The sequence below is a fragment of the Ascaphus truei genome, chromosome 7 (genome assembly GCF_040206685.1).
Source record: "Ascaphus truei isolate aAscTru1 chromosome 7, aAscTru1.hap1, whole genome shotgun sequence".
Classification (NCBI taxonomy): Eukaryota; Metazoa; Chordata; class Amphibia; order Anura; family Ascaphidae; genus Ascaphus; species Ascaphus truei.
The window spans coordinates 81,422,655-81,435,436 of NC_134489.1; the positions used below are offsets into that span (position 1 = coordinate 81,422,655).

The following is a 12,782-nucleotide window of genomic DNA, read 5'->3' on the forward strand; positions in this document are numbered from 1 at the left end:
TTTCTCTCCCTAATTCTCACACTCCAATCTCTTATCTTCTCCCTCTCCCCGTGTATTTCTCCCCTCTCACACTCTTACACCCCACCTCTCTTCCTCTCTTAAACCCCCGCCTCTCACTCTCCATCTCTTAGACGCCCACCTCACACACAAGCCCCCACACATTAAATTCCTAGGGTGACTAAACATCCTGGTACAGCTGGAACTGTCCTGGTTTTTTGGTCTCTGTCCTGACTTTTTGGGCCACTGTCCCGGGTTTCTATCAGTGTCGGCCGCGCATGCGCAATCAGTACTTGCCGACCGTGAAGGCGCGATTGGCATTTATTGGCCACTCATACGCATGCGTGATCTGCGCTTGCCAGCAGCACGTGTAATTGGTGCTTTTCTGTGACCGGCAAGCACTCATCACGCATGCGCAGTCAGCGCTCAGTGTTCGAAAATGTGCAGTTGGCGCGTGCCGCTCGCAACTGTGCATGCATGACAAATATGGTCACCCTATAAATTCCCCCACACTCCTTACCCCCCTCCTCACACTCCATACCCCCCATCTCACACTTCCCCACCCTCCTCACACTCCATACCCCCGTCTCATCACTCTCAGTACCCCCCACGCACTTGAGGTTTTGATTCCTCAGGCTTACGAACACATTAATGAACGTGGTATCTCTGTGTAACTGCCAGGGTGTGTGTGCAAACATTAACCCTGAAGTCACTGTCACAGCCCAGCATGTGGAGCAACTCTCTGATCAGTGAGCAAGTGTTTCCTCTCCGGGGGGGGGGCGGGGGGGGTGCTGACTGCTGACTGCTGTACACATGTGGGGGAGAAGGGGTTGGCTGGGGAGAGCTGGGGCTCGGCAGCTAATGGAGGCCTGGTAGCCAGACGTGGACCTTCAGCCTGACCTCTAACCGAGCCCAACTTCCAGTGCTGACTGGGCCCCCCACAGCCCCCGGGCCTGGGAGAGTTGTCCCAGCTTCCTCCCCCCCCTGTTAGTATTATGCCAGTTTTGCAATGGTCAGATAATGTATAGTGGATGGGGCATACAGTATTGTAGCATATTAAACATTGTCCAGTTTTACAATGGAGCAAGGAAAAAGGCAAAAAAGGCAGCGCACTGCCAAAAACCAGGAGGAGGCTCACAAGTACTTTAAAAGGGTTTATTCCATAAGAGGATCCAACATATCCACAGAGAGCAACAAAAAAACACCAAAATAAACAATAAACACAAAAGTTTAGCAATTGACACAAAACATTGTGACCAATCAGAGTCAGTGCACGAAGGAGCTAGATACGGATTGGCTGGTGACTTGTGATGTCACTAATATGGCGCGATTGAATCCTGTATTTAGATGCAGGTTATTGATATGTTTGTAATACACCTTGAGAAAGGGCAAACGGCCCGAAACGCGTTAGTGTGGTGTTTTTTTGTTGCTCTATGGGGATATGTTTGATCCTCTTATGGAATAAACCCTTTTAAAGTACTTGTGAGCCTCCTCCTGGTTTTTGGCAGTGCGCTGCCTTTTTTGCCCTTTTCCTTGCTCTATTACCTTGCTGGTGGATTAGCACGCCGCTTTATGAAGCTACCGCAATTGGACCAGACTGGAGGATAGTGAAGCTGAACAGTGAGTAACCCCTGTGGGTTTATGCTTATTTTTCTATATCTTTAGCCTATTGGACAACTTATGTACTAACACATGTGTCATTGCACACTATGTACTAGTCCCCTCTCATTATTAGGGAATTCTAATTACTCACAACCTCAGTACAGAGGTCCAGGCGGTTTTATATATGCACCTATGGGACTGTTCTATATTGGATGCATCGGTCACCTCTACTCCAGTTTTCCAATGGGCTTATTTATTCAAGACTTTTTTTTTCAGTTATGTGCTGTGAATATGGTGTCTGATTCACTTTCACATTCTTCATATAGAGGTATTTGTTTGGCTCCCATGTAAACTGGAGTAATCGGTCTAAGTTCTGCATACTGAAGCCCATTGCCCTGCTTATTATGCATTCAAGTTTGATTGAATAATTTTTGAACATGTGACCAACTTCTCTCTCTCCCTCTCTCTCGTTCATCTCCCTGCTCTCCCTCCTCTCCCTCTCCCCCACCTCTCTCTCCCTCGCAAACTTAGGTGAAACTTTTGCACATCTCTGATACCTCTGACTCCTTTTTTGTTCAAACAAAGGGATGAACCAACCAGGGCTATGATGACGTTGTTATCAATACGTCATTAGAGTCACTGGAACGCAGGTTTCAGTCCAACATAGGCAGTGGGAGCATATATAATATATACTTACAGCTCAGCGAGTTAAACCAAGATGTGGGCCCACAGAGAAAACACCAGCTAGAGCACAGCTCAGACTTAAGTTGATACTGAGATACACCTATATTTAAGCACTTATAGGAGGTGTAGGTGGCACTTGTATTTGATATATGTACACCTGGTATCACTGTTTATGTGGCTATTGGAGACATTAAATTGAGATGTAGAACTCTCTGTGTTACCACCAGCCTTATAAGATCACAAGCTCCAATCTGTCACAGTAGCCATACATCAATTTAATTTAAAACACAATTAACACATGGTAAACGGCTCTTGCAGATAGAGTATTGCCACGTGGATTTCCATGGGACAACTACCAGTCTCACAACATCAGAGGCTTTAGTTGGTTGCAATAGCAATTATATGTACACATTGTTTGTATTGTATCTTGTATTTTATGATTTATCACACTGCATGGGGCATTAACGATGTTTATTTTATTATGAAGCACACTCCGGCTAGTATCAGAGATACTGTAGTATACAGGTCTCCTCACCATAGAGTTTAACATTGGATCTCCCAACTATTTTTAGTAATTGGGAGTTGGCCAGTATAAGGTCAGATTATATCCTCTATAAACTTACAGCACTCTATGGGGGTTTATTTCCTAATGAACCCATTAGAGTTTTACTGCCTCTTCTTTGCGCTATATGGGTTTTAACTATTATGTTTACTATGTGATATTATTAAAATTTATTTATTTCATTATCAGTGGAGGTTGAGTGCATCTATAAGGACTCTCTCTTCCCTATTTGCTCCTTAATTATTAACCTTACCCTTCTGTAAATCTATATATAGTAAATTAATTTACATGAATATAGTAAACCATCTAATTCCATAGATTTGCAATATCCAAAAGACATGAATTCTGCTTAAGATTTGTGTGCATGGATCATTTTCATCTTCTTTCCGTTCATTTTAATTTCTTACAGTGTGTTTACTTACATGAATGTCACAAAAACCTATGCACAATAACTTAACATTTGATGACCTAAGTTTACAAATATGCGAAAGGAAAGCGATTCAAGGCATGTGCTGTTGTAATCTGAAAGGCATAGAATTATCATCCAAACACACCTCCACACATCATGTCATATATTAAATGACATGACTTTAGTTTTTAAATTGTCAGATAAAGGTGGGAAGCAGGGGGTCTCCGGAGCTGACACACCTTGATTTCAGCTCCGGGGACCCCATGCTTACCGAGATACTTACCTCCATAGGTTTAAATGTTCTGGTCACACGGGCCAATAGGAAGCCGTAAAGGATGACATCACAGCTTCCTATTGGCCCACTTAAACCCCACATTTTGATAGCATCACATAGCCCAGCCAGAGCTGCCACAGGCACCCCCTACAGAGGTTAGAATCTTGGGATGCAAGGGGCCTCCTGAGCTGAAATGAACACAGTTTAGCTCAGGACACCCCCTAATTCAATCGTATAACTAAAAAAAAAATCAAAAAGGAAAGCAGGATTGCTGCTTTAACATGAAGTACATTTGTGTAAAATAAAAGACTACTTGTACTACAATTTTCTACGTGTTGATGTAAACAGTATACATATGAACATTTCAATTTGTATCTTAAGGAATCTTTGTATAGTTTACATGCAAACTACTACATGAGTGTTTTTTCTTTTGTTTTTTTGTTTTTATTGAGGAACCCCATAATTATATTGTGAAATTCTAAGGAAACCCAACCATCTCTAATAGTGCATATGATATCCGATGCATTATAAATTATTTTGAATTTGGTACCATTTTTTAAATGACCTAAAAATTGCAGGGAACCCCTTAGGGATGCCCGGGGAACCCAGGGGTTCCTAGGAATCCCTGTTTAAAAACACTGTATACATAATACACTATGTATAGACTCAATAGCAAGCTCTAATAGGGAATGTAGATAGTCTATTTTTTTTTAGCATTTCTCCATTAAATTACTTTATAAAGAACAGTGAGTAACTCTTTTGAGTTATATACACATCAAGAAATAGACCTCATACCCACTACTAATGCAAAGCACTGTTGTTTCTGCCAGCTGTCACAGAATGCCCTTGATGTGTATGCCCCCTATATTACTGTTCAGATATTCATTTTCGGTACTTGAGAGCCAAAAAATGAAATCAAGTGTAAAGAAACGTGTAGAGCCAATGGCTCAGTCCTGATGTACAGGGATTTTAGTAGCACAGATTGGGCATTTTGTGATACCTGTAACCTATTAATGTCCACCATAAATGCTATAAGAACAAATGATGCACATATTTACATTTAAACCATGACAGGGCATAAAGTATATACAGTACACACTACAAGCATCAACTCATTGTGCAATAAAAAAATAAAATAATGACGGTACAGTATAAAACAAATTACTACTGAGAATAAAAAACATGGCAGTCATATACATCAGAATTAGAGCTGTTGCTGGAAACTAAATAAATGTGTAAAATGGATATAATATAGTATGAGCAGTCCAGACTCAAGTCCCTTATGCACCCTTAAATTCTTCAAAAAGAAATCTGAGATGGTAGCTATTCTTCTGTAGTAATCAATTACACTTCTGACTTCTGCTGATCATTCTATTACAATTCTGGATGTGATATACAAGTACCGTGTTCCAGACCCAAAATTTATAAAATGTGCAAACTGTGTCATGTGTCATGCTAATGGCTTAAGGAGGCCACTGTCAAGATGCTGTGAAACTAGAAGTGACACACTTCATGTGCTCATTTGTATTCCAATGAACAGATGCTTACCATAGGGTGCTGCAATTTGATTGCATTCTGGATAAGGCCATATGCTAATAAAGACAGTAGGGTTTCTTCATTTTGGCTTATCAGGTTAAAAGGGTCATGCTCGTGCAGGCTGACAGTACACTGCAGGGATTTAAGAGATCTTGACAGTGAGTCATAAAATAGTGCCAGCAATCTATACACAGATGTCTTGGATATGTTGACTATGCAATGAAATTAAACTTCATACTCTACTGTAGGTCAGGGGTGGGCAATTATTTTGGCAGGAGGGCCTACATGTCTTTTACTCCTCTCCAGTTTCTCCCCCACCAGCATGTCTCTCACTCTTCTCTCTCTTTCCATCTGCATCTATCTCTCTCCCCATCTGCATCTATCTCCCTCCCCATCTGCATCTCTCTCCCCATCTGCATCTCTCTCCCCATCTGCATCTCTCTCCCCATCTGCATCTCTCTCTCCTCATCTGCATCTTTCTCACTCTTCTCTCTCTCTCTCCCCATCTGCATCTCTCTCCCCACCTGCATCTCTCTTTCTCCCCACCTGCATCTGTCTCTCTCGCCACCTGCATGTTTCTCACTCTTCTCTCTCCCAACTGCATCCAAATCCACTAAATTTAATTTAACTACAATTTACTGTATATGCCATAGATGTATTTGTATATATACTGTAAGTAGTTATGAGTAGGTGGAATGAATCCAAGGAGCCCAGGTCTCACAAATGTTATTAGTATTTTAAACAATCGTATGATTAAAATATGTAATGTTAGAATTCAACATGTGACCTTAGTTTTCGAAACGTAGTTAACAAAAATATTTTCTAAAATGTTGAAATGTCTCAATTTTTGTAAAGCGTCAGACAAAATGGCAACATTTTGAGTAATTGCAACTTTAGCAAAAATGTCAGCGAATTTAGCAAACTGCCGTTACCTAACTTCTCACAACATCTCACGACCCTAACTTCTTCTGCTCACGTGTAAGTACAGAAACCTCCTTTTCGACACTTTTAGAAGATTAGTCAAGGTTTGGTATTATTTTGCAATTCATTAAGACTGTGAGCTCTTCGAGGCAGGGACTCCTTTCCCTAATGTTTGCTTTTGCTTGCATTGTGTATCATATTATTTTGTCACGTGTTTTGCTACTGTGGCGCTATTCAGATAAAGATATACATACAACTCAGATGCAGATAACAACAGAGGAATGGAATGTCACTAGTCATATGGAAGTGATTAGATTTATATCAGGTTAAAGAAAATTAAATATAAGTTAAGGAACCAATCAAACCGTTTTTGTTTGTTTTTTTTTTTTAACATTTATTTAAAAAAAAAATTACACAGGATTAAAGCAGGGGGTAAGCAATAAGTTCCTCACCAGTTTATCATTACTGTGCTCTCCTTGTCTTTAACTATAGTGCCATTACGATATGTTTTTGTATGCTGGACCAATGACTCGAATACATGTATTTATTCTTCTCACCTGAACTCATTACTCCTTTGCAGAGTCCTTTCAATGTTCTTTGAATCACTCATTAAAATGTAAGTAATTAATCCTCCTATTCACTGCTCCCTAAAAGCGGCAATCAATTTTTTTTAACATGTATTTTTATTTTATTACAGAAGATTGAAGCAGGGAAGGGGTCTCTGGAGCTGAACCCTATTCATTTTAGCTCCGGGGACCCCTTGCTTCCGGAGATGCTTACCTCCATATGGGGTGCCAGTAGCTGCTCCACTCAGCTACCAGGGGTCATGTAATGGCGGAGTTTCAAGGCTCCCGCGCCCTGTGGGCCAATAGGAAGCCGTGACTTGATCAGGTTCGGCGTCCTATTGGTCCAGGACCTTTAAACCTTGCCAAGCTACCGACACCCTCGTCTGAGGTTTGTATCTATTGAAACAGGAGGTCCCCAGAGATGAAATTAATGGGGTTCAGCTCCACAGATGCCCTGCTTCAATCCTGGGTAAAAAATTTTTTTTTTTAAAGCGCTTTGATTGCCACTTTAAGGGAGCAGTAAATACCAGGGTTAATTACTTACATTTTAGTGAGTCATTCAAAGAACATTGAAAGGACTCGGCAAAGGAGTAATGAGTCTAGCAGAGAAGAATAAATGCATGTATTCAAGTCACTGGTCCAAGCATATGAAAAAATACAGTAATTGTACTGTAATGAAATAAAAGGCGAGCACAGTATTGATAAACTGGTGATGAACTGACAATGCTTACATGCTATGTTCAAATGTTTTATACTTAAAGTAAAAAAGAAAAAAAATATTGTGCATACTGTAGGTTTTAATAGGACAGTGTAACATATGTGATATGCTATAGCATACATTATATGTTAAAGTGTTACAAATTCCGGGCATTATTGAAATCCCTGCTCTCTGATTGGTCAAAATTGTAGGCATTATCCATTTAGGATAAATATATCCATTATCCATAGGGGAATGGCCCAGAATTTTTGGTACCTGTGAAAGGTTGCATCCCAGCCTTTGTTTAAAGAAGCAGCAGCATCAGACCCAGGGAAGAATGAAAGAGGCTTTTGCTGTTCTCTGAACCTTCTTTTTATTAGGAATTCCACATTCAGGTGTACAACAACCAGTTTTCCCAGCGTGATGTCTCCAGCCACAGAGTAGCCAGCAATATCTGCATTAGACAGTTTGCATCCTTTCACTGAAGTTCCACAGACCTCCTCATATCACAAAGCAGCAACAAGGCGTGCAGAAGGGGACAACCTCATATCACATAGCAGCAACAAGGAGTGCAGAAAGAGACACCCTCATATCACAAAGCAGCAACAAGGAGTGCATAAGGAGACCCCAGGGAAAGAAACTCCCTCCCTTTTATTACTGGTTAATTTGGGCCAAACCAAATTAAGTATACCACACAGGGGAGTTGTCTCCCAAAACTTACACAATTTGCAAACATAATACACTTCACACAACATACAATTTTCTATAGCAAGCCCCAAAAACAGTACCTTTTTACAAGCATCCCATGCATGTCTTTACTCCGCAAAATAAATGACATTTAGTCTCACATACTTTGATTTCCCCCCCCCCAAGAAAAGTGGTGCACTTGATGCCAGAAAGCAAACATGCATTTAACTTCCACAAAAGTGCAAGCAGCCCTGTCACAGTATCGTGCCAAGTTTTTTAGCCAATCAGCTTTGAGTTCTCATACTGCACCGACACACTTTATTCGAGCAAATACCCGGTATGTACCTGGCAGATACCTGGAATGCGCCACTCCTCACCTCTGACAAGCCCCATTGCATTTGCCTTCCCAGCCTGGGTTCATGCCTGGCTGATGGGCGGCTGATCTGTTAAATGATAATGATTAGGATTTAATAGGCTGCAATGCTTCGCGTGTCTACCAGATGGCATAAATTCATGAATTGTAATGCAGTATATATATATATACTGTGCAGTATTGCAGCCAGCGGGAATAAAATGCTTCAATCCCTGCTTGGAAAATAACTCAATGCACTCGGGCAGAAAACAGTCACAAACCTCAATACACCCGGGTATACCCGAATTCGTGGGACTAGCCAAGCTCGAATAAAGTGTGTCGCCAGTGTATACACTGAGCAGCTCTCAGACAGGGGAGGTGATTGGACAGGAGACACCAGCAAGGCCCTGACTCCTCCCCCACCATGCCTGCAAAGAGCTCCACACAGTAGACAGTGAGGAGAAAGCTGTGTGTATCTGTGTCTCTGTGTCTCTGTGTCTCTGTGTCTGCAGTGTGTTTTTTGTGTCTGCATGTGTGGTTTGTGGGGGTGTGCATCTGCTGTGTTGTGTGTGTGTGTCTGCTTTGTGTTTGTGGGTAGGTGTGGCTGCGTACAGACAGGTGGCTGCATTCTGTGTTTGTGTGTACAGAGGGGGTGCTGCATTGTGCGTTTGTGTGTACAGAGGTGGGCCTGTAGTGTGTTTGTTTGTATAGAGGGGGAGCTGCAGAGTTTTTGTCTGTTGAGGGGGCCCGCAGTGTGTGTGTGTCTGCAGTGTGTTTTTTGTGTCTGCATGTGTGGTTTGTGGGGGTGTGCGTCTGCTGTGTTGTGTGTGTGTGTCTGCTTTATGTTTGTGGGTAGGTGTGGCTGCGTACAGACGGGTGGCTGCATTCTGTTTGTGTGTACAGAAGGGGTGCTGCATTGTGCGTTTGTGTGTACAGAGGTGGGCCTGTAGTGTGTTTGTTTGTATAGAGGGGGAGCTGCAGAGTTTTTGTCTATTGAGGGGGCCCGCAGTGTGTGTGTGTGTGTGTGTGTGTGTGTGTGTGTGTGTGTGTGTGTGTGTGTGTGTGTGTGTGTGTGTGTGTGTGTGTGTGTGTGTGTGTGTGTGTGTGTGTGTGTGTGTGTGTGTGTGTGTGTGTGTGTAGGGGCTTGAGTGTATTTACAATTTCATTTTAATAAACAAGTACAATAAAAGCACAAGAAAATGTAGAATATCATGTTTGTAAAAATCAATATGACTACTTTTTTAGGAAAAATGTAAAAAAAAAAGCCTGCATTTAGCCTATAGTAATAATAATCCCCTCAGAACAGGGCATTATTGGCCAATAATGCCCTGGCTGGGTTACCTTGGCTTCGCCTCAGGGCTTCAACTCTTCCAGTCAGGGTATTTATGGGCCCTGTTCTGAAGGGATTATTATTTAAGTAATGGGTGGAGCCAGTGAAATAGAATAATGTGTAACATGAAATTGTAAGGTTTCACAGCCTTCACTCAGCTTGACTTTCCAAAATGTGGTTGCGCCACCCTCTTTGTGAATGCGCGCACGTGGACTGACTGGTGTCGCCCCATAGTGGGTAATTCTCTTGTTCGCGCCGCGCACCTGTCGCGCGCGCGGTTGCGATCACTGGGACCGAGGCCTTACTTAATCACAACAGTATAAGTGATCTGTCCGGATACCTAAGATGGCTGCTGACAGGAAGTTACCTCTCATCCTCACTGAAGCTACCATGGCCATCTTGCTTCCTACAAATCCTGCTCCTCATTTCCTGACAGGAAGTCGCCTCTCTCTGACCCTCATTTCCAGCAGCTGTTTCTGGCCTTTAAATAGCAGGCACTTGCTCCCTGTCAGTGCTCGTGCAAAGTACTCTGTACCTTGTTCTGCTTGAGCTCTGTCTTTGCCTCTGTGATTACCTGCTTGTGCTTGACATCTGCCTGGACCTGACTGCCCCTTGCCTGCCACCCACCTCGACCTCGGAACCGGACCTGACTACTCTTTGCCTGCCTCGACCCTGGAACTAAACCTGACTACACCTTGCCTACTGCCCGCCTCGACCCCGGAATTGGACTTGACTACCCCTGCATACCAGGCCTCAGATTCCAGGCGAAGGTTTGTGTACTACTCGTACACTCTACCTCTGCCCTGCGGGTTCGTATCCTGTTTTGCAGTCAGCAACGTTACACATTGCACGAGCCAACGCAATGGACCCTGCAGAGGTAGTGAACACCGTGACCCGTCAGGCCCAGATCCTAGGAGCCCATACCACTCTCCTGGCTAAGATTGATCAAAGACCAATCAAAGATCAATCCCCTCTACGCTACAAACCATGTGCAGTGATCTCAGTCCCAGGGTAGCTCCGTCTCCGTCCTCGCCTTCTGGTGGTAAAATCATGCCAGTACCTGTGATCTTAAAGGAACACTATATCCCTACTCCCAGCTGCTATGGAAGCCTTCCCTCAGCTTGGGGACATACAAGCAATGGGGGAGCGTGGGATTAGAAAAACATTTGACAATAAAAAACAATAAAATACAATAAAATTAATGTGGTTACAACAATATTGCTGGGGGTTGGTGAAAATATTAAATACACTTACACGGCCATGTGTAAGCAGACACGATGATGTGGTTTCTTTAAGCAATTCCAGTCACTCCCAACAACAGGTAATGGTGATTTAGAGGGTTTTGAAATAAATATATAAATATATCTGTACTCACACGGCCATGTGTGAGTCCTTGCAGGAAATTGGTAACTTTGGGGTTAAATTAACCCATCTGCATCTCCCCCCAGTGTAGACTCTTCTTTGTTTGCAACCAACGTGGGATTCTAACTCCAGTCTTGGGCATCAGATGGGGACTCTCCCCAGTGGTGGTAGTAGGGGGGGGAGTAGGTAGAGAAAGTGAGGCACGTTGTCAGTGGGGTTTAAAACACATTTATTAGTTTTAAAAGCAATTGGTACAACAAGACTCACATACATACATAGTGGTTGGACCCCTGGCCTCCTCGTGCAGTCCAGGATACAGTTTAAGCAGCCGTTATTGCCAATCACGCGTCCGTGATGCAGGAGGAAAAAAAAAAAAACTTTTTCTCCTTATCTGCAATGGCTGCCTGGTTGATCCGGCTACGGGAGCCACGTTGGGCCAAATTCAGCAGGAACTTTAGAGCTACGCGTTTCGTCGAATCATCGACTTCCTCAGGCTCATATCTATATCATATCATATATCATATATATATATATGAGCCTGAGGAAGTCGATGATTCGACGAAACGCGTAGCTCTAAAGTTCCTGCTGAATTTGGCCCAACGTGGCTCCCGTAGCCGGATCAACCAGGCAGCCATTGCAGATAAGGAGAAAAAGTTTTGTTTTTTTTCCTCCTGCATCACGGACGCGTGATTGGCAATAACGGCTGCTTAAACTGTATCCTGGACTGCACGAGGAGGCCAGGGGTCCAACCACTATGTATGTATGTGAGTCTTGTTGTACCAATTGCTTTTAAAACTAATAAATGTGTTTTAAACCCCACTGACAACGTGCCTCACTTTCTCTACCTACTCCCCCCCCTACTACCACCACTGGGGAGAGTCCCCATCTGATGCCCAAGACTGGAGTTAGAATCCCACGTTGGTTGCAAACAAAGAAGAGTCTACACTGGGGGGAGATGCAGATGGGTTAATTTAACCCCAAAGTTACCAATTTCCTGCAAGGACTCACACATGGCCGTGTGAGTACAGATATATTTATATATTTATTTCAAAACCCTCTAAATCACCATTACCTGTTGTTGGGAGTGACTGGAATTGCTTAAAGAAACCACATCATCGTGTCTGCTTACACATGGCCGTGTAAGTGTATTTAATATTTTCACCAACCCCCAGCAATATTGTTGTAACCACATTAATTTTATTGTATTTTATTGTTTTTTATTGTCAAATGTTTTTCTAATTCCACGCTCCCCCATTGCTTGTATGTCTCTATATCTTTAAAAGGGTTCCGGATTAACCCTTCCCTGGGGTTGCAGCAGAGGGGAACTCCATGCTGGCTCAAAGCATCTGTCATAGAGCCGTGGTCTAACTTACTGCCACATTGTAAGCACACCTCATATATTAAGCTTAAGGTAAGCGCCAGGTTTTTTCCTATTGTCTTCCCTCAGCTTGTAGAGGATTCCTGAACCAGTGTCAGGTTCAGTTTGATATGAAACCATCATCCTTCTCTACCCACCGCTCTCAGTTGGCGTACATCTTCTCCCTCCTCATGGATGAAGCGTTAGCCTGGGCGTCCCCCCTGTTTATGAAAAAGGCTCCCCCTGTTGGATGACTCTGGCGCCTTCATGCAGACCTTCTGGACGATCTTTGATTCTCCCGGTCATGCGGCTTATTCCAAATCTGCACTCCTGCAGATTAAACAAGGCTTCCGCACCATGGGACAATATGCGATTGAGCTTAGGACTCTGGCAGCAAAGACCGATTGGAACAAGGGGGCCCTGAAGTTTGCTTTCTGCCAAGGCAT

At 43.1% G+C, this 12,782-nt stretch overlaps 1 protein-coding gene across 4 annotated transcripts in view; it reads left to right on the top strand.

Annotated features, from left to right (window-relative positions):
- The window catches only part of KCNH7 (potassium voltage-gated channel subfamily H member 7), a 398,373-nt gene that overhangs the window by 159,231 nt on the left and 226,360 nt on the right, over window positions 1-12,782 (top strand). The gene's annotated exons all lie outside the window — the stretch shown is intronic.